Raw genomic sequence first — 6,848 nt, 5'->3', positions numbered from 1 at the left:
TGGGGCAGAAGAGCTGGTTGATCCGTCTGGAAGCTCACCTAAAAACAAAACAAAACAAAACAACAACAACAACAACAACAAACAGTGACTGAAACTACATGTCTGGAGCAGTGAACAATTTTAGATCACAGCTACCTACATGTATGCTGATCTTTCTAAATTTACTCTGCTCCCTCCTCAAATACCATAAAGATAGATAGTACTTGGCCTTGTCCCCACCATCTCAGACAATGTGTCCCATGGAATGGTTCACAGTCTGGCTGTCACTTAAAGGCACAAAAGGAACTTGGCAAGACAGATCAGACAGCAAGTATAAGAGGATTTATTATTTTTAATCAGGCAGAGTGGAGCCCAAAGCTTAATTGCCCGGTGTAGATACCTGTGTCCTAGAATACTTCCTTACTAGAGTAAAATTCCTCTATGTTTTCTGTTTTCTCTGGACTGGGACTTGTTTTCTTTTTAATGCAGCAATTCATCTTTGTGTATGGTGTTGTTGGGGACCAGAAGGGGAGAGAGGGCTTGCTGCTTTCCTGACCTAAGAAAATATGATAATCCCTGCTAAACAGGCATTTACAAAGTCAAATGAGCCAAATTGCTTTTACTTTAGGCACAGAAGAAAAAACAAAAACAAAAACAAAAACAAACAAACAAACAAAAAACACTCACTAGGGATTTTTTTTTTTTGACACAGAATTTAAATGAATGTGATATTTACACATCTAAGTAAGTTATGTAGGTTTTTTTTTTAGTTTATTTCTTTGTTTGTTTTTGTCTTTCTCATGAAATCAGGAAGATAAATTGTTAACTATTATAATATAATGAATTTTACTGTAAATTGACTAAACCCAAACCAATATGCCTGTTTTGGATGCCTAAATGCCATAGCCATGGAGAATTAGAACATTGGTCTGGGATTTCTCTCTTCTAACACAAGTACTGGGAGGTATCAGGTAAACTAACAGGTGGTGGGTTCAAAACAAAAACTGTTTCATCTTGTAAAGTTTACTAAAGATATGACACTCCTTGTAGGTTGAGTTACAGAATTGACATAGGTTCACTTAGACAAAACCATGGAATGAAAATTCAATGAGGGTTATATACTAAGACATAATTTCTAATTCTGGAAGTCCCTAAGCAGAAAACTGGTGGATGTGGGAGACATACTAAGATATTCCCAAGACATACTCTTGGAAACCCATATGTTTATCTCATTCCTATACTTTTCTGTACTCATCTCCTTCTACCTGCTTCCAGAAAAAAAGAGAGTGCATGGTGATATTTTATTCTGACTCACTCTTAAGTTATGCTCATCTAGTAAAACTACATGATTTTATAAACATACGTTCCACATCTTACCCTGATAGCAGAAATTTATGATTTGAAGAGGTGGTTCTTGATATTGGCCTATCACTTCTGACTATCATTTTTAATTTGACATTCTACCACAGTTGGTTTGCAGTTGATCTCAGCTGTTCAAAATCCTCACATTCAGCTACAAATTCCTTGTGACTACTTTCATCCAAAAAGCTTCCAAAAATAAATGTGGAATTTACTATGAGAATTTTTTTCCCAAAGGAATGGCTCTCAGTTTTTGGCTCCATTTTCTTAGATCTTGTGATGCCCTGCAGTTTGCCTTACAAGTTCAGCACACTTGTCAAATGACAGTATTGCACAACTGAACTGGAAAGAGAAAAATACTGGCTCATTCATGTGGTTTGGAATTAAATCCATCAGTGTTATTCAAAGTGACAAGTAGAGCTTACATGTACAGTAAATCAGCCAGCACAGCATGATAAATTATGCTTTCCTCTCTGTCAAAGGATTTTTGAATCACAATTGAAATATTTTTTCCATGTTCAAAGTCTGAATTTCCTAAGATATGGAAGCTAAAAAAAATATAATCAAAAATAAATAAATAAATAAATAAATAAAAAAGATCCGGGCATCCAGGCCTTCGCTCACACCCTGAATTAAGTGACAATGTGGTTTTAAATGCAGTAAAGAATCTTTTCAGAATCTTTTTTTTTCTAAAGTAAACTACTTCTAAACATCTTCAGACATAGATCTCCTTATTTAAGACTGCATTAAACTGAACAAGAAAAAAAAATGAAAAAAACACTAAGCAGTCATTTCTGGAATAAGAGTGGCTACAAAGGGACACATTCTTATGAGAAAACTATTCTGGTCAAATTTCCCATGTAGACAGACCTTTAATTAATTCACTGTAAAACCATGTGTGGAAACTCATTCTGAATTAAGCTCAAATTATATCAGTTTAATTTGTTTCCTTAAATTGACAGGTGCAAATGATATAACTAATTTTAATCTGGATAGTAGAACATTTCAACATTTCAGTTTACTTGGCTTTTACATCATTTTTTTTGGATGAATCTATATTCACAGTTAAACAGGTATAATTTAAGAAGATATAAACATATTTAGGCAAACCAGTAAAAAAGACTATATATTCAGCTCATATTCTCATCTACCTAAGTCTCACTTGATTGCAGCTTCATTTAAACTGAAGGAGAAGAAGGTTCTTGTCCAAGAAATAATGTCCATAAAAGCTTCTGTATTATTTTAAATAGATCTGTGCAAGTCTGTCTGTTGACTTTCTTAGACTTGTTCATCTCTTATCTGTAGATACGTGAAGCTCAGCTGACTGTTTTCCTGTATTTAAGTGATACATATTGAAAAAAAATGTTCTATCAAGTCTAGTGTAGGAAAGGAAGGGTTAGTAGGGCATGGACAGTTGAGGGCAGAAATTTCAAAAGCCCAGTGAATCTCCTAGAAGAGGAGAATGAGTAATGAGTAATCATGAATCTTGTACATCTTCCCTTAATAGAGGAAAATTCAAATCTACATTTATGTCAACAGGCCAGCAGCACATAAACCTTTCCACCTGGTTCTCACTCCAGATCAGTCCCACCGGGCAGTCTAGGCCACCCAGTACAGTTGCTCTTTGTGCTACATATGATAATTTTTTTTTTTTTTTTTAAAAGGAAATCCTAATGCTTTGTGTTATTTATGGATCATCATGGTAATTAGTATTTTCCTGCTGAAATGTTTCAGATGTATGAAATGCTTCAGATGTACTCTGTGAAGCCCACATAGACAAATCATTGCTGTGTGCCTCTGATTTCGATGCAGACATGCAGGCTTGTGCTCTAATATTCTGCTCTCTCCTCTCTTGTGTGAGGATGTTACAAATGAACTTGACAAGAAAAAAAGATACTGGCAATTACAATGGTTTTTGAGTGGGGGAGAGAGGAATATAAATGAGCAGAAAGGTGCCAAGATATCAAGACTAAACCATCTGGCTTAGTGATAGTTGTAAAGTGAATATTTAATGTAGTGAGTTTTATTTTTGGGGTCCTGATTTGAATAGGATCTGTTTTCATGTCTTGTGTAGCATAAACCTCTTTTAAAAAGGTCAAGACAGACTACATGAAACATTATTAAGAGAGTCTGTGTTTCTCTTCATTGCAGCTACTTTATCACAAATACTTGTACAATACAATAGCTAGTTGGAAAATGGAGAGAAAGAAAAAAAGAGAGAAGACAGGAAGAAAGGACATTACTTTCTTTTCACATTTGGGCCTTTGCTTTTGTTTTGTAATGAATTCCTGCATTTCTGCAGTTGCATTCAGAAGAATGCTGGAAGGTTACTTCCTATAATGAACACAATCTGATATGTGAAGGGTAGATCTGCAAATGCTGTTGTGAATCTAAGAAGTGAAAGCCAAGTGAGATGCATGTGGGATGATGAATAAAGGAAAGTAGATGAGGAGACAAAGCTTGTTAAGTGAAAAGGTGGTAGTACTGTGGGTTTGTCTATGAAGAAACAACTGAAATAGTATACAGTAGTTACATTATTATTATTATTATTATTATTATTATTATTATTATGGCTAAACAGAGGTGGTGCAAGAGCTTCAGGCCTCTTCTGCTTGCTTTCACTTAGTCGTATATCATCTTTCCCTTGAGAACAACTTCCAGTTCTGTATCTCAGCCAGCTCAATTAAAATCCTGCCGAATTATGTTATTTATTTTTGAGAGTGCCACAATAATCAGCAGGAAATTACAGGAATAAGCAAGTGTCACTAATTGCTGTGATCTTGAGGCTGGATGGTCTTGGGCACAGGTTTCGTAGCAAAGACAATGTAAGATGGTTGAGCACAGAGGTTTAGTAGCTTTTTCCTTTCATGATATTGGCTTTAGCACAAGAAAATCACTTTTAACGTTTAGTCAGTATAGTGCCTTTGGTAAGCTCACAGAACAGTTGGAGATTTTTTCTTTTAATGTTTAGATGAAAAAAACCTTTCTTGTGTGTGTGTATGGGGAGATGGGGGGGAGTAAGCTTTTATATCTTACTATCTGCTCATGTTCTTACATTGCCATGAGGCACTAATCACTGTATTTTACATATATGTGGAGTACCTTCATTACATTCGTGCTCTACAAAAATTTTAGTATACTTTTTTTTTTTCTTTCTTTTTTTTTTTTTCTGGAAGGTAAATTGGTATCTTCTAAGGAAATATTGGATAATAGTTATTAGTTTTCAACTCATGAATATTCCCATACACATTATACTTCCAGGAGTTACACCTATTCAGTCAGAGACTAAAGATAAGACCTTGTAACCTGTCACTCAATGAGAGAAACAATACAGCATAACTCTACATTTTTTTTTTTCTTCCTAAATACTATCAATCATCAAACAAACAAACAGACAACAACAACAACAACAACAACAAATTAAATTATTTTCCCGAAATAGTTTAGAGATAAATTAAGTATATCTGAGACACTTAGAATCTATTAAAGAAAAATCCACCAGCAAAAACATATGCTAACTATCCCCCTATTAAAAGATATGCACGTAACTCCTATGCAGAGGACACGTGTGAAACAGATCTACATTACAAATGGCAGGTAGCCATTAAGCTGTCCCCACTGTAACTGCTATTAAAATGTTGCTTGAAGAAAGGTAATTTTATTTTTCCCTTCTCCACAATTGTAATGAAGATATAATTTAAAGAAATATATATATATATTACAATGCATGTAAATATTGATGTTTCAAAACAAAATAGCAATAAAACCTCATAAACGAAGTGTTATATTAGCAGTAAATTTTACAGTACTCTACATAAAATTGATTCAGATGCTATGTTTGACCTTGATTTTCAGCCTTCTTTAAATGAAATATCTAAAATGATGACAGATCAGTAAAAAGAAGACGTACTTTTAAAGGTAAAAGTTGTGGTAAAGCAAAACATCTGAAATAAGAGAAATCTATTAAAATATTTTTAGTCAAAGGTACTAAGTCAACCTATTCCCTGATATGAAAAGACAAATACAATAAAGCATGCTACTGTAGCTTAATGGGTTACTGAGGTTTGGTGAGTTCAGTCTAATATGTTTTATTTCAACACCATAGGGTTGGGCTAAAACCATGCTTATTTTCAGTGGCCAAGGTTTGCATGATGAGTGACAATTTGTTATGTAGTGATACCACAATCTGTTGCTGTCATTAGCAATCATTAGCTATCGATGTCTTCTATCTTTTAGTGCTTGCACTGGGGGAAATGACAAAAAAGAAATGTTGATTTAAATGAAACCTGATTTTTACTCTTAAGGTGATATTGCCACCAGGCAGTCTGATAAATCCCAAGGTGCTGATGAATGTTTATGTATTATGACATCAAAATAAAGACTGCCTTCTTCCAGAAGATAGAGAAATACACCTACAGTGAGATTCAAGACACAAATTCAGCAGTATAAAAGTTAGGTGTTTATCTAAGCTCAGTATTTAACATCTATCCCTTAGTTTTGGGACTTAAGTAAATTTCACAAGAATTAAAATTCTACTTATATCAATAGTTGTTAGCTTAGTTGAAGATGCTACTTAAAATTGGAATTGAGCATCTACATTTGTCTTTCCCCAAAAGTTACCAAAGGTTAGAGATTTTCGCTTGAGTCACAACACTGCAACACTGTGATTTGAGCAAAACACTGTGTTTTGAGCAATGTTTTAAGGTTTTTGTTTGTTTGTTTTAAGCAGCTTTAATACTGGTCTTTCAATGTTGTTTTTTTTTTTTTTTTTTTTTAATGGTTTTATTTTATTTTATTTTATTTTATTTTATTTTATTTTATTTTATTTTATTTTATTTATTTATTTATGAAGACAAACAGCACTGTCCTTTCCAGCCACCCTACTTATCCCACTTTTCAGTGCTGACTTTATTCAAGAATCTTTGTCAGGTCTTGTGCCAAATCATGGTCTGACACTACATGACTACACTATGACTTCCATTAATCTAATGCCTAACAACAGTGCTATAAACCTGAAAATAGACTACAGCAGTAGCCATTGCCTGCTTTTACCCAGCAATCAATATTTTTTTGTTGTTTGTTTGTTTGTTTGTTTTCCTATGAGGCATGCAGTGTTAAGCTTTAATATATTTCTGACTTTTTATAGTACAAAACCAATGACTGCCCTAAACATAACCCAGCATTTGAATGTGTGTTCAGTGAAACAGGTAAATGGTAAATAAAATCCTCCTATATGAGTGATTGACATCATAGATCCCAACACACTTTTCAAAGATTAGTAAAGAATTGAAGCAGAGAGACAGAGAAAACTAGTCAAGTGTTTAACTATGCTTGATTTTACTGATTTCCCTGTAGAGACACCTAGAACCACTATTTATTTTGTCTCAAGACAATGAAAGTGACATTCTCAGCACATCTTACGAAACCTGAATGTGGAGAATAACCACTCTTGAAAACCTTTGACTAAGGGCTAAGTACAAAAAAAGCCCCCCTTAGAAAGTGGCAATACT

The sequence above is a fragment of the Anas platyrhynchos genome, chromosome 2, assembly GCF_047663525.1.
Source record: "Anas platyrhynchos isolate ZD024472 breed Pekin duck chromosome 2, IASCAAS_PekinDuck_T2T, whole genome shotgun sequence".
Classification (NCBI taxonomy): Eukaryota; Metazoa; Chordata; class Aves; order Anseriformes; family Anatidae; genus Anas; species Anas platyrhynchos.
This window is presented reverse-complemented; position numbering follows the sequence as displayed.